Raw genomic sequence first — 24,945 nt, 5'->3', positions numbered from 1 at the left:
TTGATGGTGGTTCACACTTTATTCATGGTGCTTTCCGTAAAATGGTTGCTAAGTATGATGTGAACCATAGAATTGCATCACCTTATCATCCTCGGTCTAGTGGCCAAGTTGAACTTAGCAATAGAGAAATAAAACTAATCTTACAAAAGATTATCAGTAGGTCCCGAAAGAATTGGTCTAAGAAATTAGATGATGCACTTTGGGCTTATAGAACAGCTTATAAAAATCCTATGGGTATGTCTCCATATAAAATGGTTTATGGAAAAGCTTGTCATATGCCTCTTGAGTTAGAACACAAAGCATATTGGGCAATTAAAGAACTCAATTATGATTTCAAGCTTGCTGGTCAAAAGAGGTTATTTGATATTAGCTCATTAGATGAATGGAGAACCCAGGCTTATGAAAATCCAAAGTTATTCAAAGAAAAAGTTAAAAGATGGCATGACAAAAGAATCCAAAAGTGTGAGTTCAAAGTTGGAGAATATGTTCTTTTGTACAACTCTCGTTTCAGATTCTTTGTAGGAAAACTCCTCTCCAAATGGGAAGGACCCTATGTCATCGAGGAGGTCTATCGATCCGGAGCTATCAAAATAAATAATGTTGAAGATACTAACGCGAAGGTTGTCAATGGGCAACGAATAAAACACTATATCTCAGGTATGCCCATTAATGTGGAAAGCAATATCATCCAAACTTTGACACTGGAAGAACACATAAAGGAAACCTTCCGGAACACCCCAGAATCATGAAAAGGGAGGTACGTGATACGGTAAGTAAACAGACTCCAAAAAATCCGCAAAAATATTTTTTGTCAGTTTTGGAATATTTAAAAAATTAGCAAAATAAGAAACATCAAGGAAAGTGACCCTCGTGGGCACGATACACCAGGGCGCTCTGGCATGCCAGGTGTGCCCCGGTGGGTTCTGCCCACCTTGGGTACCTTCCAGACTCCGTTTTTCTTCCGTTCTGCTTGTTCCCCAAGAAAAAAAAATCTTTATATACCCCCCGAACCTGTTGACCTCCGTATCATGGAGAAATCTCCTGTTTTCTATTCTCGCTGTTTTTCTGTCAGATCTGCTAAGCCATGCATCATGTCTTCTTCTTCTTCTAACCATATGAAGGAGGATGCTTGGTTGATGAAGATCGAGCTGAAGAGGGAAGACCCCATTGGAGCAGCTAAGGAGGACAAGAGCAAGGAGGCCACCGGAGATCAAGTGCCGATGGTCAAGCAAGCCTTGCCCGCCGATGAGGAAGAGGAAGATATCCTTAAACCCTACTATGCCCATCTTACCCCTACTAAGATTGAAGCCTTCATGATCATTGAAACGGTTTGCATACAAAATAAGTATCTCACTCATGAAAATATTCTGCATCTAGAGCACATCGCTTCTCTTCGGAGCGCCATCCGAATATTGGAGAGTCTCTTGGTCCTTAAGTACCGGATCGCTTCTACTTCATCACCACCACCTTCTTCTTCAACACCAAAAGAAAAATGAGCATCAGGTATTGGCACTCCCCCCGGCTTTCACCGAGCTTGGGGGAGGTGCCCCGGTATCATATCATCTCCACTATCTTTTGCCTTTACTTTCTTAGTTCGATCCATGGTTATCTTTTGCTATTAGATGAATAAAAAGATAGTTCGATCATTTCTTTTCAAGAGTTTGCTTAGTGATCAATCTTTGTAATCATGTGCGAGATATATAATACAGTTTAGTTTGAGTTTTTCCTTCTTTACTTTCTTGTTTCAATAAAAAGAAAGGAAATAAACGAAAAAGATCATATGATAATCTTATGGTAGGTGATGACATTACACAAGGAAAAGTATAAGTAGAAAATTTTATTGTAGATTGGCAAACATAGCATTGGTCAATGATGCAACTCATGAAAGAATTAATGAGGGAAGAGAAGATTCACATGCAAATACACTATCCTGTAAAGCTTTTGTGATTGTGAGCACCCATATTATATGCCAAAATTGTTGACGTTGGACAAGGAAGACAACTTAATGATTTATGTTTGTTCATATTCACATAGAAGTTATATTGTCATAGATCCTTCAACATGTGGTGCTTGCCCCTATCTTTGCTAGCCAAAACTCTGCACTAAGTAGAGATACTACTTGTGCATCCAAAACCCTTAAACCCAAATCTTGTTTGAGAGTCCACCATACCTACCTATGGATTGAGTAAGATCCTTCAAGTAAGTTTTCATCGGTGCAAAGGGCAATAAAAATTTCTTCCTAAAGTGTAAGATCATTTAGTGTAAGGGAAAATTGAGCGTTGTTCGAACTTGTGATGGTGAAGAATAAAAGCGATAGACTGCATAATAAAGGTTGTCATCACAAGGGGCAATATAACGCTGCGTTCTCTTGCACTAAGGGGTTGAGCATACAAACAAAAAGCGCATGGCAACCTCTACTTCCCTCTGCGAAGAGCATATCTTTTACTTTCACATATTTACTTTCATGCAAGAGTCAAATTTTTTCTCTCTATTCCTTTTATTTTTCTCCTTTGGCAAGCATCATGTGGTGAGGAAAGATCTAGGCACATATATCCAGATGAATATGGGTAGCATGAGTTATTATTGTTGACATCACCCCTGAGGTGAATGCGGTCGGAGGCGAAACTATAAGCCCCTATCTTTCTATGTGTCCGGTTGAAACGTTTTGCTCATGTGTACGCGGTGAGTGTTAGCAATCATAGAAGACTAAATGATGGTTGAGTATGTGGACTTGCCTAAAGGCTCCGATACATGACCCTTCCTGAATAGATGATGAATTGTAGTTGCAAAGTTGACTGAGAACATAGTTTGTTGGTTTCCAATAAAGTTTATGCTTTATACTTCGATGTTGTGATGAATTGTCACTTGTTCATAAGAAGTCTATGATAAAAGTTTTATGTTAAAGTTCATCGATGTTATAATAAGTTACATGATGCTGCTATGTCCGTATTTTTGTTTTTATCGACACCTCTCTCTCTAAGTATGTGGACATGTTTTTTGATTTCGATTTTCACTTGAGGACAAGCAAGGTCTAAGCTTGGGGGAGTTGATACGTCCATTTTGCATCATGTTTTACTACTGTTATTTATGTTGTTTTATTGTATAATAATGCTTTTTGGAGTAATTCTAATGCCTTTTCTCTCATAATATGCAAGGTATACACAAAGGGGGAGAATTCTGGCAGCTGGAAATCTGGACCTGAAAAAGCTACGTCAAGCTACCTATTCTGCACAACTCCAAATGAGCTGAAACTCCACGAGGATTTTTTTATGGAATATTTAATAAATATTGGAGCAAATAAATACCAGAGGGAGGCCACCAGACGGGCACAACCCACCTGGGTGTGCCAGGAGGCCCAAGCGCGCCCTGGTGGGTGTTGACCTCCTCGGCCCACCTCCGGTGCCCCTCTTCTAGTATATAAGTCATTTTGACCTAGAAAAAAATAAGGAGAGGACTTTCAGGATGAAGCGCCACCGTCTCGAGGCGGAACTTGGGCAGGAGCACTTTTGCCCTCCGGCGGAGCGATTCCGCTAGGGGAACTTCCCTCCCGAAGGGGGAAATCATCGTCATCATCATCACCGACAACTCTCCCATCTTGGGGAGGGCTATATTCATCAACAACTTCAACAACACCAACTCCTCTCAAACCCTAGTTCATCTCTTGTGTTCAATCTTTGTACGGGAACTATAGATTGGTGCTTGTGGGTCACTAGTAGTGTTGATTACATCTTGTAGTTGATTACTATATGATTTATTTGGTGGAAGATTATATGTTCAGATCCAATATGATATTTAATACCCCTCTGATTTTGAGAATGATTATCATTTATGAGTAGTTACTTTTGTTCTTGAGGTCACGGGAGAAATCATGTTGCAAGTGATCATGTGAACTTGATATGTCTTTGATATTTTGATGATATGTATGTTGTGGTTCCCTTAGTGGTGTCATGTGAACGTCGACTACATGACGCTTCCCCATATTTGGGCCTAAGGGAATGCATTGTGGAGTAGTTATTAGATGATGGGTTGCGAGAGTGACAGCTTAAACCCCAGTTTATGCGCTATTCCGTAAGGGACCGATTGGATTCAAAAGTTTAATGCTATGGTTAGAATTTATACTTAATAATTTTCTCGTAGTTGCGGATGCTTGCGAGAGGGTTAATCATAAGTAGGAGGTTTGTTCAAGTAAGAACAGCACCTAAGCACCGGTCCACCCACATATCAAATTATCAAAGTAGCGAACACGAATTAAGCCAAATTGATGAAAGTGACTAGATGAAATTCCCGTGTACCCTCAAGAACACTTTGCTTATCATAAGAGACCGTTTTGGCCCGTCCTTTGCCTCAAAAGGACTAGGCTACCTTTTTGCACATTTGTTACTACTATCGTTACTTGCTCATTACAAATTATCTTGTTATCAAACTACTCCGCTACTTGCAATTTTAGCACTTGCAGACATTACCTTGCTGAAAACCACTTGTCATTTCCTTCTGCTCCTCGTTGGGTTCAACACTCTTACTTATCGAAAAGGCTACAATTGACCCCATATACTTGTGGGTCATCACTTCGGCTGCCAAAGTGCCAATGCTCCTCTACGTCGCCTCCACCAACTGAGTTGTCAGCATGGTGATCATCACTGAGCGCACAGAAGCCGGCAAGGCACATCCGGTCCAAAGGCCGGTCTACTACCTGAGCGAGGTGTTGTCCACCTCCAAGAAAAACTACCCACACTAGCAGAAGATGTGCTACGGCATGTACTTTGCCGCCAAGAAGCCGAAGTAGTACTTCTAGGAGCACTCCATCACGGTCGTCTGCACCGCCCCCTCGCCAAGATTATGGACAACAGAGATGCCTCGGGCTGGGTAGCCAAGTGGGCCATCGAGCTGGCTCCCCACACCATCCTCTACCAGCCCCGCACCACCATCAAGTACCAAGCACTGGCCAACTTCCTAGTCGATTGGGCTGAGACCCAGTACCTGTTGCCAGCGCCGGATTCTACGCATTGGCTGATGCACTTCGACGGCTCGAAGATGCACACCGGTTTGGGAGCCGGCATCGTCCTCACCTCTCCCAAAGGAGACAAGCTAAAGTACACGCTACAGATCCACTTTGCCACCTCCAACAACGTGAGCGAGTATGAGGCACTCATCCACGGACTCCGGCTGGCCAAGGAGATTGGCATCTGCTGCATCTTGTGCTACGGCAACTCAGACCTTTTAGTCCGATAGTCTTTTGGTGACTGGGATGCCAAGGATGCCAACATGGCGAGCTACCGCTTCCTCGTCCAGCAGATGAGCGGGCACTTCGGCAGGTGCAATTTCTGTTGGAAATATGCCCTAGAGGCAATAATAAAAGCATTATTATTGTATTTCCTTGTTCATGATAATTGTCTTTATTCATGCTATAATTGTGTTATTCGGAAATCGTAATACATGTGTGAATAACAGAAACCAACATGTCCCTAGTGAGCCTCTAGTTGACTAGCTCGTTGATCAACAGATAGTCATGGTTTCCTGACTATGGACACTGGATGTCATTGATAACGAGATCACATCATTGGGAGAATGATGTGATGGACAAGACCCAATCCTAAACATAGCACAAGATCGTATAGTTTGTTTGCTAGAGTTTTCCAATGTCAAGTATCTTTTCCTTAGACCATGAGATCGTGTAACTCCCGGATACCGTAGGAGTGCTTTGGGTATGCCAAACGTCACAACGTAACTGGGTGACTATAAAGGTAGACTACGGGTATCTCCGAAAGTGTCTGTTGGGTGACATGGATCAAGACTGGGATTTGTCACTCCGTATGACGGAGAGGTATCACTGGGCCCACTCGGTAATGCATCATCATAATGAGCTCAGAGTGACCAAGTGTCTGGTCACGGGATCATGCATTATGGTACGAGTAAAGTGACTTGCCGGTAACGAGATTGAACGAGGTATTGGGATACCGACGATCGAATCTCGGGCAAGTAACATATCGATAGACAAAGGGAATAGCATACGGGATTGATTAAATCCTCGACATCGTGGTTCATCCGATGAGATCATCGTGGAGCATGTGGGAGCCAACATGGGTATCCAGATCCCGCTGTTGGTTATTGACCGGAGAGTCGTCTCGGTCATGTCTGCTTGTCTCCCGAACCCGTAGGGTCTACACACTTAAGGTTCGGTGACGCTAGGGTTATGAAGATATGTATATGCAGAAACCCGAATGTTGTTCGGAGTCCCGGATGAGATCCCGGACGTCACGAGGAGTTCCGGAATGGTCCGGAGGTAAAGAATTATATATAGGAAGTGCTATTTCGGGCATCGGGACAAGTTTCGGGGTTATCGGTATTGTACCGGGACCACCGGAAGGGTCCCGGGGGTCCACCGGGTGGGGCCACCTGTCCCGGGGGGCCACATGGGCTGTAGGGGGTGCGCCTTGGCCTAGATGGGCCAAGGGCACCAGCCCCTATAGGCCCATGCGCCTAGGGTTTCCACCATGGAAGAGTCCATGTGGTGGAAGGCACCCCTAGGTGCCTTGGGGGGGAGGGAAACCTCCCCTTGGCCGCCGCCCCCCTAGTAGATGCCATCTACTAGGGCCGGCGCCCCCCTGGCACCCCTATATATAGTGGGGGGGAGAGGAGGGATTTTACACCAGCCCCTGGCGCCTCCATCTCCCCCCGTTACGTCTCTCCCTCGTAGTCTCGGCGAAGCCCTGCTGCTGTGACGCCCTGCATCCACCACCACGCCGTCGTGCTGCTGGATCTTCATCAACCTCTCCTTCCCCCTTGCTGGATCAAGAAGGAGGAGACGTCTCCCGTCCCGTACGTGTGTTGAACGCGGAGGTGCCGTCCGTTCGGCGCTGGTCATCGGTGATTTGGATCACGTCGAGTACGACTACATCATCACCGTTCTTTTGAACGCTTCCGTGCGCGATCTACAAAGGTATGTAGATGCATCTAATCACTCGTTGCTAGATGAACTCCTAGATGATCTTGGTGAAACGAGTAGGAAATTTTTGTTTTCTGCAACGTTCCCCAACAGTGGCATCATGAGCTAGGTCTATGCGTAGTTCTTCTTGCGCGAGTAGAACACAATTTGTTGTGGGCGTAGATTTGTCAACTTTCTTGCCGTTACTAGTCCTTTCTTGCTTCAGCGGTATTGTGGGATGAAGCGGCCCGGACCAACCTTACACGTACGCTTACGTGAGACCGGTTCCACCGACTAACATGCACTAGTTGCATAAGGTGGCTGGCGGGTGTCTGTCTCTCCTACTTTAGTTGGAGCGGAATCGATGAACAGGGTCCTTATGAAGGGTAAATAGAAGTTGACAAATCACGTTGTGGCTTTAACGTAGGTAAGAAAACGTTCTTGCTAGAACCCTAATTCAGCCACGTAAAACTTGCAACAACAATTAGAGGACGTCTAACTTGTTTTTGCAGCAAGTGGTTTGTGATATGATATGGCCAAAGTTGTGATGAATGATGAATGATCTATATGTGATGTATGAGATGTTCATGCTATTGTAATAGGAATCACGACTTGCATGTCGATGAGTATGACAACCGGCAGGAGCCATAGGAGTTGTCTTTATTCTTTTATATGACCTGCGTGTCATCAAGAAACGCCATGTAAATTACTTTACTTTATTGCTAAACGCGTTAGCCATAGTAGTAGAAGTAATAGTTGGCGAGCAACTTCATGGAGACACGATGATGGAGATCATGATGATGGAGATCATGGTGTCAAGCCGGTGACAAGATGATCATGGAGCCCCAAGATGGAGATCAAAGGAGCTATGTGATATTGGCCATATCATGTCACGTTTATTATTTGATTGCATGTGATGTTTATCATGTTTTGCATCTTGTTTACTTAGAACGACGGTAGTAAATAAGGTGATCCCTCATACTAATTTCAAGAAGTGTTCCCCCTAACTGTGCACCGTTGCGACAGTTCGCTGTTTCAAAACACCACGTGATGATCGGGTGTTTTATTCAGACGTTCACATACAACGGGTGTAAGACAGATTTACACATGCAAACACTTAGGTTGACTTGACGAGCCTAGCATGTACAGACATGGCCTCGGAACACGGAAGACCGAAAGGTCGAGCATGAGTCGTATAGAAGATACGATCAACATGAAGATGTTCACCGATGTTGACTAGTCCGTCTCACGTGATGATCGGACACGGTCTAGTTTAACTCGGATCATGTAATACTTAGATGACTAGAGGGATGTCTAATCTAAGTGGGAGTTCATTAATAATTTGATTAGTTGAACTTAATTATCATGAACTTAGTCTAAATATTTTACAATATGTCTTGTAGATTAAATGGCCAACGTAGTCCTCAACTTCAACGCGTTCCTAGAGAAAACCAAGCTGAAAGACGATGGCAGCAACTATACGGACTGGGTCCGGAACCTGAGGATCATCCTCATAGCTGCCAAGAAAGATTATGTCCTACAAGCACCGCTTGGTGACGCACCCGTTCTCCCTGCAGAACAAGATGTTATGAACGCTTGGCAGGCACGTTCCGATGACTACTCCCTCGTTCAGTGCGGCATGCTTTACAGCCTAGAGCCGGGGCTCCAAAAGCGTTTTGAGAGACATGGAGCATATGAGATGTTCGAAGAGCTGAAAATGGTTTTCCAAGCTCATGCCCGGGTCGAGAGATATGAAGTCTCCGACAAATTCTTCAGCTGTAAGATGGAGGAAAACAGTTCTGTCAGTGAGCACATACTCACTATGTCTGGGTTGCATAACCGCTTGACTCAGCTGGGAGTTAATCTCCCGGATGATGCGGTCATTGACAGAATCCTCCAGTCGCTTCCACCAAGCTACAAGAGCTTTGTGATGAACTTCAATATGCAGGGGATGGAAAAGACCATTCCTGAAGTATTTGCTATGCTGAAATCAGCAGAGGTAGAAGTCAGGAAGGAACATCAAGTGTTGATGGTCAATAAAACCACTAAGTTCAAGAAAGGCAAGGGTAAAAAGAACTTCAAGAAGGACGGCAAGGAGGTTGCCGCGCCCGGCAAGCAAGCTGCCGGGAAGAAGCCAAAGAATGGACCCAAGCCCGAGACTGAGTGCTTTTATTGCAAGGGAAGCGGTCACTGGAAGCGGAACTGCCCTAAGTACTTAGCGGATAAGAAGGCCGGCAAAACAAAAGGTATATGTGATATACATGTAATTGATGTGTACCTTACTAGTGCCCGTAGTAGCTCCTGGGTATTTGATACCGGTGCAGTTGCTCACATTTGTAACTCAAAGCAGGGGCTGCGGAATAAGCGGAAACTGGCAAAGGACGAGGTGACGATGCGCGTCGGGAATGGTTCCAAGGTCAATGTGATCGCCGTCGGCACGCTACCTCTGCATCTCCCTTCGGGATTAGTTTTAAACCTTAATAATTGTTATTTAGTGCCAGCTTTGAGCATGAACATTGTATCGGGATCTCGTTTAATTCGAGATGGCTACTCTTTTAAATCTGAGAATAATGGTTGTTCCATTTTTATGAGAGATATGTTTTATGGTCATGCTCCTATGGTGAATGGTTTATTCTTTATGAATCTCGAACGTGATGCTACACATGTTCATAATGTGAGTACCAAAAGAAGTAAGGTTGATAATGATAGTCCCACATACCTGTGGCACTGCCGCCTTGGTCACATAGGTGTCAAACGCATGAAGAAGCTCCATGCTGATGGACTTTTAGAGTCTCTTGATTATGAATCATTTGACACATGCGAACCATGCCTTATGGGTAAAATGACCAAGACTCCGTTCTCAGGAACAATGGAGCGAGCAACCGACTTATTGGAAATCATACATACTGATGTGTGCGGTCCAATGAGTGTTGAGGCTCGCGGTGGCTATCGTTATGTTCTCACCCTCACTGATGATTTAAGTAGGTATGGGTATATCTACTTAATGAAACACAAGTCTGAAACCTTTGAAAAGTTCAAGGAATTTCAGAGTGAGGTTGAAAATCAACGTGACAGGAAAATCAAGTTTCTACGATCAGATCGTGGAGGAGAATACTTGAGTCACGAGTTTGGGGCACACTTAAGAAAATGTGGAATAGTTTCACAACTCACGCCGCCTGGAACACCTCAGCGTAATGGTGTGTCCGAACGTCGTAATCGCACTCTGTTAGATATGGTGCGATCTATGATGTCTCTTACCGATTTACCGCTTTCTTTTTGGGGCTATGCTTTAGAGACTGCCGCATTCACTTTAAATAGGGCTCCGTCGAAATCCGTTGAGACGACACCGTATGAATTATGGTTTGGGAAGAAACCTAAGCTGTCGTTTCTAAAAGTTTGGGGATGCGATGCTTATGTCAAGAAACTTCAACCTGAAAAGCTCGAACCCAAGTCGGAAAAATGCGTCTTCATAGGATACCCAAAAGAAACTATTGGGTACACCTTCTACCTCAGATCCGAAGGCAAGATCTTTGTTGCCAAGAATGGGTCCTTTCTGGAGAAAGAGTTTCTCTCGAAAGAAGTAAGTGGGAGGAAAGTAGAGCTTGATGAAGTATTACCTCTTGAACCGGAAAATGGCGCAACTCAAGAAAATGTTCCTGAGGTGCCTGCACCGACTAGAGAGGAAGTTAATGACAATGATCAAGATACTTCTGATCAAGCCCCTACTGAAATTCGAAGGTCCACAAGGACACGTTCCGCACCAGAGTGGTACGGCAACCCTGTCTTGGAAATCATGCTGTTAGACAACGGTGAACCTTCGAACTATGAAGAAGCGATGGCGGGCCCGGATTCCGACAAATGGCTAGAAGCCATGAAATCCGAGATAGGATCCATGTATGAAAACAAAGTATGGACTTTGACTGACTTGCCCGTTGAGCGGCGAGCCATAGAAAATAAATGGATCTTTAAGAAGAAGACAGACGCGGATGGTAATGTGACCATCTATAAAGCTCGGCTTGTCGCTAAGGGTTATCGACAAGTTCAAGGGGTTGACTACGATGAGACTTTCTCACCGGTAGCGAAGCTGAAGTCCGTCCGAATCATGTTAGCAATTGCCGCATTCTATGATTACGAAATATGGCAAATGGACGTCAAAACGGCATTCCTTAATGGTTTCCTTAAGGAAGAATTGTATATGATACAGCCGGAAGGTTTTGTCGATCCTAAGAATGCTGACAAAGTGTGCAAGCTCCAACGCTCGATTTATGGGCTGGTGCAAGCATCTCGGAGTTGGAACATTCGCTTTGATGAGATGATCAAAGCGTTTGGGTTTACACAGACTTATGGAGAAGCCTGCGTTTACAAGAAAGTGAGTGGGAGCTCTGTAGCATTTCTCATATTATATGTAGATGACATACTTTTGATGGGAAATGATATAGAACTCTTGGACAGCATCAAGGCCTACTTGAATAAAAGTTTTTCAATGAAGGACCTTGGAGAAGCTGCTTATATATTAGGCATCAAAATCTATAGAGATAGATCGAGACGCCTCATAGGTCTTTCACAAAGCACATACCTTGATAAGATATTGAAGAAGTTCAATATGGATCAATCCAAGAAGGGGTTCTTGCCTGTGTTACAAGGTATGAAATTGAGCTCAGCTCAATGTCCGACCACGGCAGAAGATATAGAAGAGATGAGCGTCATCCCCTATGCCTCAGCCATAGGTTCTATTATGTATGCCATGCTGTGTACCAGACCTGATGTTAACCTTGCCGTCAGTTTGGTAGGAAGGTACCAAAGTAATCCCGGCAAGGAACACTGGACAGCGGTCAAGAATATCCTGAAGTACCTGAAAAGGACTAAGGAAATGTTTCTCGTTTATGGAGGTGACGAAGAGCTCGTCGTAAAGGGTTACGTCGACGCTAGCTTCGACACAGATCTGGATGACTCTAAGTCACAAACCGGATACGTGTATATTTTGAATGGTGGGGCAGTAAGCTGGTGCAGTTGCAAGCAAAGCGTCGTGGCGGGATCTACATGTGAAGCGGAGTACATGGCAGCCTCGGAGGCAGCACATGAAGCAATATGGGTGAAGGAGTTCATCACCGACCTAGGAGTCATACCCAATGCGTCGGGGCCGATCAAGCTCTTCTGTGACAACACTGGAGCTATTGCACTTGCCAAGGAGCCCAGGTTTCACAAGAAGACAAGGCACATCAAGCGTCGCTTCAACTCCATTCGTGAAAATGTTCAAGATGGAGACATAGAGATTTGTAAAGTACATACGGACCTGAATATAGCAGATCCGTTGACTAAACCTCTCCCTAGAGCAAAACATGATCAACACCAGAATTCCATGGGTGTTCGATTCATCACAATGTAACTAGATTATTGACTCTAGTGCAAGTGGGAGACTGTTGGAAATATGCCCTAGAGGCAATAATAAAAGCATTATTATTATATTTCCTTGTTCATGATAATTGTCTTTATTCATGCTATAATTGTGTTATCCGGAAATCGTAATACATGTGTGAATAACAGACACCAACATGTCCCTAGTGAGCCTCTAGTTGACTAGCTCGTTGATCAACAGATAGTCATGGTTTCCTGACTATGGACACTGGATGTCATTGATAACGAGATCACATCATTGGGAGAATGATGTGATGGACAAGACCCAATCCTAAACATAGCACAAGATCGTATAGTTCGTTTGCTAGAGTTTTCCAATGTCAAGTATCTTTTCCTTAGACCATGAGATCGTGTAACTCCCGGATACCGTAGGAGTGCTTTGGGTATGCCAAACGTCACAACGTAACTGGGTGACTATAAAGGTAGACTACGGGTATCTCCGAAAGTGTCTGTTGGGTGACATGGATCAAGACTGGGATTTGTCACTCCGTATGACGGAGAGGTATCACTGGGCCCACTCGGTAATGCATCATCATAATGAGCTCAGAGTGACCAAGTGTCTGGTCACGGGATCATGCATTACGGTACGAGTAAAGTGACTTGCCGGTAACGAGATTGAACGAGGTATTGGGATACCGACGATCGAATCTCGGGCAAGTAACATATCGATAGACAAAGGGAATAGCGTACGGGATTGATTAAATCCTCGACATCGTGGTTCATCCGATGAGATCATCGTGGAGCATGTGGGAGCCAACATGGGTATCCAGATCCCGCTGTTGGTTATTGACCGGAGAGTCGTCTCGGTCATGTCTGCTTGTCTCCCGAACCCGTAGGGTCTACACACTTAAGGTTCGGTGACGCTAGGGTTATGAAGATATGTATATGCAGAAACCCGAATGTTGTTCGGAGTCCCGGATGAGATCCCGGACGTCACGAGGAGTTCCGGAATGGTCCGGAGGTAAAGAATTATATATAGGAAGTGCTATTTCGGGCATCGGGACAAGTTTCGGGGTTATCGGTATTGTACCGGGACCACCGGAAGGGTCCCGGGGGGTCCACTGGGTGGGGCCACCTGTCCCGGGGGGCCACATGGGCTGTAGGGGGTGCGCCTTGGCCTAGATGGGCCAAGGGCACCAGCCCCTATAGGCCCATGCGCCTAGGGTTTCCACCATGGAAGAGTCCATGTGGTGGAAGGCACCCCTAGGTGCCTTGGGGGGGAGGGAAACCTCCCCTTGGCCGCCGCCCCCCCTAGTAGATGCCATCTACTAGGGCCGGCGCCCCCCCTGGCACCCCTATATATAGTGGGGGGGAGAGGAGGGATTTTACACCAGCCCCTGGCGCCTCCATCTCCCCCGTTACGTCTCTCCCTCGTAGTCTCGGCGAAGCCCTGCTGCTGTGACGCCCTGCATCCACCACCACGCCGTCGTGCTGCTGGATCTTCATCAACCTCTCCTTCCCCCTTGATGGATCAAGAAGGAGGATACGTCTCCCGTCCCGTACGTGTGTTGAACGCGGAGGTGCCGTCCGTTCGGCGCTGGTCATCGGTGATTTGGATCACGTCGAGTACGACTACATCATCATCGTTCTTTTGAACGCTTCCGTGCGCGATCTACAAAGGTATGTAGATGCATCTAATCACTCGTTGCTAGATGAACTCCTAGATGATCTTGGTGAAACGAGTAGGAAAATTTTTGTTTTCTGCAACGTTCCCCAACAATTTCATCCATGTGCCACAAGCCGACATGAAGCAGATGATGCCCTGGCATGCATTGGCTCCACCCGCCAGGCCATTCCAGCCGATGTCTCCCTCGAGTGCTTGCGCAAGCCGTCTATCAAGCCTTCGCCAGAATCAGAATCCATCTTCGTGCCAGCTGACCCTGGAGCAGCCTGATCCTGCTTGGGGACTTCAGCAGTCGGCCCGAGGACTTCTGTAGGCGGCCCGGGGGCTACAGCACCCGCGGTCGGGTCAGGAACTCTAGCACCCGGCCCAGGGACTATTGCAGTCGGCCCGAGGACTTCTACAACGCCACCAGGAGCGGCCGGCTCCAGCCTGCCGCCTCCCAACCCGGCCACCCTAGTGCCGTTACCTGTCATGACGGTGGTGGAAGCTCCGTCTTGGGCGCAGCCCATCCGCGACTTTCTGGTGAGCCGCGTGCTACCAGCCGACGAAGTGTTGGCCCAGCAGATCCAGCGCCGGGCAGGTGCATACACCATTGTCAATGGAGAACTCGCCAGGTGTAGCGTGACCGGCGTCTTTAGTGTTGCGTCAAGCCGGAGAAGGGCATCACCATCCTCAGGGACATTCATCAAGGTGAATGTGCCCACCATGCCGCCTCCAGATCCCTTGTAGCCAAAGCTTTCTGCCACGTATTCTTCTAGCCGACTGCTTTGGACGATGGCAAGGAGTTGGTCCGGAAGTGCAAGGGGTGCCAGCGTTTCAGCACCAAGCAGCATCAGCCGGCCTCATCCCTCAAGACCATCCCCATAACTTGGCTGTTTACAGTACGGGGTTTGTACATGGTGGGCCCATTCAAGATAGCACGCGGCGGCATGACCCATCTGCTGGTCGCAGTGGACAAGTTCACAAAGTGGATCAAAGGAAAGCCGATGAAGAAGCTAAACATCCCGACAGCCGTCACATTCATCATGGACATCACCGTTCGATACGGCGTCCCACACAGCATCATCGCCGACAATGGCACAGACTTCGCCAAAGGCACCTTGGCCCATTTCTACGCGACTCGGGGCATCCTACTGGACCTCGCGTCGGTTGCTCACCCGCAGTCAAACGGCTAGGTGGAGCTAGCAAACAGCCTCATCCTATCCGACATCAAACCGCGGATCATAGAGCCACTGGAACGGTCGGCCGGCTACTCGATTGAGGATATGCCGGCCGTCCTTTGGAGTCTTTGGACCATGCCCAACAGATCAACCGGCTTCATGCCCTTCTTCCTCGTGTATGGGGCCAAGGCTATCATCCCAACGGATATTGAGTTCGATTCACCTCGCGTCACCCTATACACAAAGGCGGAAGCAAAGGAGGCACGGGAAGACGGCAACGACCTCCTCGAAGAAGCTCGGCTGCTAGCACTCAGCCGGTCCGCCATCTACCAGCAGAGCCTGCGCTGCTACCACAACAAGAAGATGAAGCCGCGTGTTTTTCACGAAGGCGACCTCGTGCTCCGACTAATCCAGCGATCAGCCGGCCAACACAAGCTCGTTGCGCCTTGGGAAGGACCTTTCATCATCAGCAAGGCCCTAGGCAACGACTCCTACTACCTCATCGACGCGCAGAAGCCCAGGGCACGCAAGAGAAGCGTGGCCTGCGAAGAGTCGGAGCACCCATGGAACGCGGACCTCCTCCGCCCATTTTATAGTTGATGTAGTGTATGTACCATGCTATCTTTGGTACTAAGCAAAGACATCAGGCACCCCGAGGCGCACTCGGAGGCTACCTATTTATCTATATGATAAGCTTCTCCTATGAATGAGTATTTTTCTTCTGCCCTGCCCGGGTCCGGCTAGCCGGCCCGGGGGCTCACCGACTTGGCCCAACAAGTTGGCACCATCCGAAGTCGGATCAGTAGTGTGCCGACACCAAAGCCCTCTCTTTGCCCCAGCCACAGCTTGCAGCATGACTGTCCGGCTGGCAAGAGCTAAAGGCCAGAAACGTTGTCCACACGAAAAACGACTAAGGAAGAATGCTGATTCAGGCCAAGCCGGCCCCTTGCCTCCCTTGTCCGGCTGTCCAGCAGCCAACCGGCCGGCTTCTTGCCCGACTAGCTACGCTCTAAGCGGCTAAAGTAATTTGCCCATTCCAAACGGCCAAGTCCCTGACCCAGCCATAGACTGCAGCGCGGCTGTCCGGCTGGCAGGGCGGCGACCAAAGGAACACGAGAAAGGAAAAAGCCAGAAAGAGCAAAGGCAAAATCAAGTTAGAACCCGGAAACGCATACAAACATGTGCGGAAAATTAAACTTATTTACATTGCAAAAGCCACGCAGCCAACATTCATCATTGTTCAAAATACACCCCCTGTGGGTGGAACTGCGCATAGTGTCACGCCCAATATGCGACCCTATCCAAAAGGAACTCGAAGGTCCCACCAAGGATAGACCCGCATATTGAAACACTTTTGCAAGGTGGATATCATTACATAAACATTACATAATAGATGGGGATACATACATAAGGCATACAATGCCACACGAATACAACATCACAATACATAAGAGCATCATCCGTCTACGGATGAATCACAAACAGAAACTCAAACGACATCCACCCTGCTAGCCCAGGCTGCCGACCTGGAACCTATCCCTGACCGAAGAAGCAGAATAAGAGCTCAACGTAAGCAAGCATCGCTCTCGCGTCATGATCATCACATAAACCTGTACCTGCAACTATTGTTGTAGTAATCTGTGAGCCACGAGGACTCAGCAATCCCATTACCATGGGTATCAAGACTAGCAAAGCTTAAAGGGAAAGGAAGGGGTAAAGTGGTGAGGCTGCAGCAGCGACTAAGCATGATATGGTGGCTAGCCTACGCAAATAAGAGCGAGAAGAGAGCAAAAGGAATGGTCGTCAACTAGTAATGATCAAGAAGTGATCCCGAACTCCTACTTACGTCAAACATAACCCAGAAACCGTGTTCACTTCCCGGACTCTGCCGAGAAGAGACCATCACGGCTACACATGCGGTTGATGCGTTTTAATTCGGATCTGGTGTCAAGTTATCTACAATCGGACATTAACAAATTCCCATTTGCCTATAACCGCAGGCACGGCTTTCGAAAGATTATAACTTGCAGGGGTGTCCCAACTTAGCCCACGACAAGCTCTCGCGATCAACGAAGGAATAGACCTTCTCCCAGGAAGACCCGATCAGACTCGGAATCCAGGTTTACAAGACATTTCGACAATGGTAAAACAAGACCAGCAAAGCCGCCCGGATGTGCCGACAAATCCCGATAGGAGCTGCACATATCTCGTTCTCAGGGCACACCGGATTGTCCAGACTTTCGGTAGGCCAGCCCAGAGTTGCCCCTGGTGGCCACCGGCGGCCGACAGTTTGGACCAACACTCACAACGAGCACTAGCCCGGGGGGGGGGATAAAATAAAGATGACCCTCGAGAGCGCGACTCTCAAGGGAAAAAGGGCTAGGTGAGGCAAATGGTAAAACCAAGGTTGGGCCTTGCTGGAGGAGTTTTATTCAAAGCGAACTGTCAAGGGGGTCCCATAAATCACCCGACCGCATAAGGAACGCAAAATCCGGGAACATAACACCGGTATGACGGAAACTAGGGCGGCAAGAGTGGAACAAAACACTAGGAAAAAGACCGAGCCTTCCACCCTTTACCAAGTATATAGATGCATTAATAATATAAGAGATATTGTGATATCCCAACCAAAATCCTGCCCACCATGGAGCAATCTTCAACTTCACCTGCAACTAGCAACGCTATAAAAGGGCTGAGCAAAGCGGTAACATAGCCAAGCAGTGGTTTGCATAGGAAAGGTGTCAAAGGTTAGAGGCTGACATGGCAATTTGGGATGGCTTGACAAACAGATGATAGGTAGCGCAGCAAAGCGATAGAACGAAGCAACTAGCATAGCAATGATAGTAGTGAGATCCAGGGTAGCGGTCATCTTGCCTGAAATCCTGCTAGGAAGAAGAACGAGTCTATGAAGAAGACGAACGGGAGCAGTCGAACGAATCCTTACAACTCCGGAACAAAAACGAAGGCAACCCGGAAAGAAGCAAACAACATAGTAAACACACAAGCATAATCATGGCATGATGCACAAATAAGTATGATGCGTGTCCGGTTTAATGAGGCATGGCATGGCAAAGTGCAACAAACAATACTACAAGTTAAGTGGAGATCAATATGCAACGAGTTGCATATTGACGAAACACCACATCAATTATTTAGTTCTCTCTCGGTTTTGTACCCAACAATATTAAATGTTATTAAACATGGCAAGGGGGTGAAACATAATGAAACTACCTATCTAGGCAAGTTTAAATGAGGCCGGAAACAACAAACAATAATTCCGGAAAATCCCCATGTGCATATTTTAGATTCGGTACTGTTCTGCCCTAAACACAATTTTATTGTTGTTAAACAGGAAAATAAAGTGCACCATGTTAATCTAGGCATTTTTCCACCCCATTTACATATAAAGTTTATTAAAATCGGAGCTACGGTTAATTAGTTATGAAATAAAACATTTTAACATGGCATTTATGCAAGTTAAATGCAAACAGCAAGTTAAACATTTTAAGCATGGATGAAAGTCACATATAATGAAACTAGATAAAATTCTAAGCATTTTTCATATTTAAATCATTTTAAACCGATGCATGGTTAATTAGTTATTATATGCATGAACATGAGGGGGTTTTCTGTAAAACAGTAAAACCTGGGATAATTGCTAAAATCGCAGCAGCAGAAAAAAAACATGACACGGGCCGAATCCACTGGCCCAACATGCACAGGACAGAGGGGCTCCCAGGAGGCTCACCACTGGGCCGAGCGCAGGTCGGTGGAGAGGCAAGGCAGGCCGGCTGGCTGGGCTGCGCGTGGAGATGGACCAAGGCGAGGCGCGCTGGGCCTTGGCGCTGGCGGGTTTGGGGGAGCTGGGTCGGTGGAAGGAGGCTGGCCGACGCAGCGGCTCGAGTGAACGCGGGCGAGCAGAGGCGCTAGCTGCGCGCGTTGTCTCCTGCTCGTTGCAGGAGCAGGGGAGGCCGGCGATGACACGAAGACCGGCGAGGGCTCCGGCGAGGTGGCCTTGGCGGGGACCGGCCAGAACGGGACTGGGACGACGGGATCCAGCGGATCTGGGCGCGGAGATGGAGCTCCAGCGGCGCGAGGGAACGACGTGCAAGTAGGCGAGGGGCGGTGAGCTCGACCAGATCCAGCGCTCGGTCGTTAGTCTTGGCTTAGCGGTGCTCAAGACGGAACGGAGGTCGGCGGCGCTTGGCATCAGGAGGTGCGGCGGAAGGCTGGGAATAGGCGAGCGAAAGCTCGATGCAGGGGAACTGGGCGCTGCGCTTCGGTCGCTCGTCGCCCTCGCAGACGAGGACGATGGCAGGAGGTCGCGAGGGACTGCAGCTGCGAACGTTGGTGCTCCGGAGCTTGTCGGTGGCGGCGGAACGACGACGGGGCCGAGCAGAGGGAGCATACAGGAGGGGCTCCAGAAGAAACTCCCCTTCGGGAGCGCGAGGAGGATTTCCTCTCCTTGGATCATGTGCGCTAGGCAGAACAGGAGGGGATCGAGCGCTGCTCCTGGTTGGTTGGATTTCGGTGGGGATTGGCCGGCGCTGAAAATTAGGAGGGAGGGGACTGGCTGCGGGTGGAATTGGATCGGGAGGATCCCGAGGTGGAAGAGGACTGGCGGCGGCGGCTAGGGGATGGGACAAGGCTCCTAATTTTTAGGGTAGGGTTGGTCTATATATAGGAACAATAGGATTAGGTTTGGACCCTCCAATCAAAATCGGACGGTTCTGGATAAATAGGTTATGGGGCCCAATTAAGAAAACGGAGATGTTAAATAGATGTTAGGGGATGAGCCGGTCCCAACAGTAACAATAGTCTGGTTCGGGTTCGGGGAAGTATCGGACACGGGGCGAGGGTCGACGCACCATGCAAAGAGACTCCGGTTTAGGTAAGAGGGAAAACGAAGAACGAGGTTGGTCTCGGAACGGTCAACAAAAGCAAGGGGGACGCGGCAACTACGAGCGGATGCAAGTTTTAAAAACAATGACGGCAACGAGTGCCGATGCAATGCGGATGATGCCATGATGAAATGCAACAAATAAATAAAACAGTTGACTCGCAAAACAAGGAAGGCATCTGGAGCGTCGGTCTCGGGGCGTTACAACACTCCACCACTACAAGAGGATCTCGTCCCGAGATCTAGGATGGCACCGAAGAAAAGCAGAAGAGGAAGATGTAAAACAAAGTTGCTTTCTTTGACAAAAGAGTGAAACCAATGAACCTTGAGAGGTTGAGAAGTTGAAAGAAAGAACACAACGGAGTTGAACGAAGTTGAGAACACTCCGATAGAAAAGAGGAACAAGGAACATTATGATAACTTGAAGGTTGCAAAGGCACGAATCAAGAGTTTAATGGACAAGATAGAATTCGAAACCACTCCAGTTGAAACAAGATGAGGGAGGAAGAATTCGGGCAGCACTCCGGTTGAACATGGAAGGAATATGATTTGAACTTGGCAAAATGAAAGCATTTGGATGAGACTCCGGTTAAAATAGGAATGATAGACACAACACTCCGGTTAAATGGATAAGCACGAAAAGAACATGATCCTCAATTCGAGAAGATTAGTGAAAAGGGGAACATCACAATGCCTTCGGAAGAAAGAAAAGAAGATAGATCATTGGAATAATAGAATGAAGAAGAAAATGCCAACTTCTGTCACAAATGAACTTGGAAAGCATCCTTGCAAAGAAGAATTGAACGGAGTTGTTGGAAAACCAAGAACGAAAAGAATAAGCTTGTAGTGGGCTTATGGAAACATCTCAAGAATATGAGGTGACAACCGACCACTACAGGAAACAATTGCTTACTTTAGATCGACGAAGAGATGAACACTTCTTCCACAAAGATGATAAAGAGATAACTTGGATCAGAGCACCACAAATAGCAACATTCCCAATGGAAGGCTTTAGGTGTTATATGACACAAGATAACTCCAATGGAGGGATTAATGGATTTAAAATACCTCATGATCGAAGAGAAAAATGATGGTTTTTAACATATCTCATTCTTGACAACATGTGAATCATGAAACACGAACTCAAATTGTCAAGAATGACATAACACCACCTCAAGAGATAAGGTAGAAGGAATTGCACTTCGAAATGCAAAAGAAGAATACTTGAACTCCTCAAAACAAGACATGTGTTGAGCACCATGTTTATTTTGAAGTATGGCTTGACGGACCATGACTCCGAGAGAAATCTTGAAGAACAAAATGAGAATGAAAGGAATCCTTGATGAACCATCATGTAGAGCCTCCATGAAGAACTCCGGTAATAAAAGGATGATAATAAAGAAAGAGAATTTGAGAACACAAGGTGAAGCCTTGCAATGATTTAGATGGAGCTTCGCGACGAGATAATGCGGAAAACTTGGAACTCCAGAAAAAGAATAGATGAAACACTGGAATCGAGAATTACTTCCTGATGAACAAACTCCGGAAGAAGGAATTAATCACTTGGATGAAACAATGATAAGAATTACGTTATGTGTATCCTTCACCAATTTAAATTGATGACAAACAACGGATTTGGCATACTACTTATTCTCGTAAAAAGGATCAAGATAGATATGGCACAAGCTTGAGAAGGTATAGATGGAACCACCGATGGGATTGAAACAACAAATGAATTGATATGATAACGAAGGAAGTGAAAGCTTGAACGAACCACCGCAAGAATTGAAAAATAAAGTAGCAAAGGCACAATTCACCGGAAAGAATTGGAAAAACGAATGAAGATACTTGAGGGGATTTAAATACAAGAGAACGAAGAGATCACGAGCTGATTAGAGACCACTTGAGCGATGCACCGGTAAGATATGGAGAAGGAGAGCTAAAAGCTGACAATGAATAATTCTGAGATGATGGGCTACAGAGAATCAATCTGAAAAGACTCTTGAATTGCTCCGGATGGGTGAAAAGAATTCTCACAATCGAAAAAAATTATGAGAGGATGACATCAAGCTTGAATCACAAATCTTTGAGAGAACGGATAAGATTTGGAGGAAAACTCTTCTTCGGTCTTCATATGACGACGAGAAACATCACCAAAATTACTGAGATCTTCGGTAGAATGAAAAACCGAAAAGGTTGAGCCAACAATGAAAAGAATTTGAACGAGATCTTGGAAAAGGCATGTGACTGATGGAATCCATTCTTACGTCACACTTTGAAAAGAATTTGGGAATAGCACCAGAATAATTAGAAGAGTCAGGTAAGATCCTGGGAAAAGACCTGTGGGTTAGGGCCCACTCAAAAGAAACACCATTGAAATAATTTTGAAGAGAGATTGCACCGGTTGAATTAAATAGCTTGAATGAGATAACAACCTCAAAATATCTTGAACGGATTGAGAATGGAAACACAAGTCTTCTGAGATATCTTCAGCACTCCCGAACAAATGAATAGGAAGAAGCGAACGATTAAGAGGTGCACCGGTATGAAAAAGCATTTGACACGAGGAAAGGAATATGATCAACACTGAAAGCATGAATTAAATCCACCGGAGAGGAATACGAGAATGAAGATTGATGAACTTGAAGCTCGTGAGCATCTTCATGAGGGATCACCGGATCCAAACATTGATTGAAAAGAGTAAAGAGACTTCACATGAATAAATGGATACTTGATTAAGAAATCTGGGTCCTTGAAGAAAAAGGGGTGGGAGGGCGGGAAAACAAAGGCAACTTGGGGACGGATGAAACGGATACTGTTGAGAAAACTTAGAATTGATCTTGCGGATGGGGAGAATGATGGGATCATCTCGAAGAGAAGCGCACCGGTTGGAAAAGAATTAACATGACGACCTCGATGATCAAGAAGGATTAGTATTCACATAGCAATATGAGAACACCGCTTGAAAGGTATGGAATCAACACTTGACAATGAAGCAACTCGAATACCACAACTCAAAACAAAACAAAGGATTTGGCTTGCAGAATAAGCCGGAACAAACATATGATAGAGATTCCGTCCGAAGTTTTCATGGTGGGGCCCACACAGGCCTGAGTGTACAGCACCATCATGTACAAGGCAGTGCACATGACATACGAAGTGTCCCCGAACGAGCATAGCCAAGGGTTCTTTAAGACACAACGAGACCACTGTAAAAACGAGCGTGGAAAGGCGGACCACTAGACGTCGAACCCCAATCTCATATCATGCATCTGTCGAAAAGATGTTCTAGGAGCTACTTGAATTCCCACGTATAAAACTCCCGAAACTTTCTGGATATGCAATCTGGTGTTGGGGATACAGGGGAAGCAATATATCTCGCCCAAACTAACAATACCTACATCCAGCTGTATCCATCCGTCAACACATAACCAAGAAACCTCCGGAAATCGTGTACCTCAACCTTCGAAAAGCATCCGTTATACGAGTTATGGCAATACTCTCGAGCTCGCCCCAGTACTGGGTTATCGAGGTTATCTTACCACTAGCTGCATAAAAGAGATTTTCGATGTCGGCAAAACTCAGGTATTCCAGAACTGCAACGATAAAATTGTGACGACAACACCTCGGAGCTCAACTCCCCGGGACACTGCCACAACCCCTAAATGTCATGAGGCACCAAGAACAATGTTCCCGTCACAAAACAATCGAAGCGATTCCAAGATACCCGCGTGATCCTAAAATTTTTTTAGTGAAATTTGAGGAGAGGAAAGTCAAAACATCTACGTCAGGAGGCCTTACCAGAGCGACGAAGGGACTGAGGAGTAAAAAGAATCCTACTCTCCGATATATATAATCCTAAGACTCAAAATAGTTTTATTCTAGACTCAACAACGGCCAACAATCAAGGGGGCTCCTATCCAAAAGGAACTCGAAGGTCCCACCAAGGATAGACCCGCATATTGAAATGCTTTTGCAAGGTGGATATCATTACATCAACATTACATAATAGATGGGGATACATACATAAGGCATACAATGCCACACGAATACAACATCACAATACATAAGAGCATCATCCGTCTACGGATGAATCACAAACAGAAACTCAAACGACATCCACCCTGCTAGCCCAGGCTGCCGACCTGGAACCTATCCCTGACCGAAGAAGCAAAAGAAGAGCTCAACGTAAGCAAGCATCGCTCTCGCGTCATGATCATCACATAAACCTGTACCTGCAACTGTTGTTGTAGTAATCTGTGAGCCACGAGGACTCAGCAATCCCATTACCATGGGTATCAAGACTAGCAAGGCTTAAAGGGAAAGGAAGGGGTAAAGTGGTGAGGCTGCAGCACCGACTAAGCATGATATGGTGGCTAGCCTACGCAAATAAGAGCGAGAAGAGAGCAAAAGGAATGGTCGTCAACTAGTAATGATCAAGAAGTGATCCTGAACTCCTACTTACGTCAAACATAACCCAGAAACCGTGTTCACTTCCCGGACTCCGCCGAGAAGAGACCATCATGGCTACACACGCGGTTGATGCGTTTTAATTCGGATCTGGTGTCAAGTTATCAACAACCGGACATTAACAAATTCCCATCTGCCTATAACCGCAGGCACGGCTTTCGAAAGATTATACCCTGCAGGGGTGTCCCAACTTAGCCCACGACAAGCTCTCGCGATCAACGAAGGAATAGACCTTCTCCCAGGAAGACCCGATCAGACTCGGAATCCCGGTTTACAAGACATTTCAACAATGGTAAAACTAGACCAGCAAAGCCGCCCGGATGTGCCATCAAATCCCGATAGGAGCTGCACATATCTCGTTCTCAGGGCACACCGGATTGTCCAGACTTCCTGTAGGCCAGCCCAGAGTTGCCCCTGGTGGCCACCGGCGGCCGACAGTTTGGACCAACACTCA

This window comes from Triticum aestivum, chromosome 3B (assembly GCF_018294505.1).
Source record: "Triticum aestivum cultivar Chinese Spring chromosome 3B, IWGSC CS RefSeq v2.1, whole genome shotgun sequence".
In the NCBI taxonomy this organism is placed as follows: domain Eukaryota; kingdom Viridiplantae; phylum Streptophyta; class Magnoliopsida; order Poales; family Poaceae; genus Triticum; species Triticum aestivum.
The sequence above is the reverse complement of the archived record's forward strand: the minus strand, read 5'-3'. Positions refer to the sequence as shown.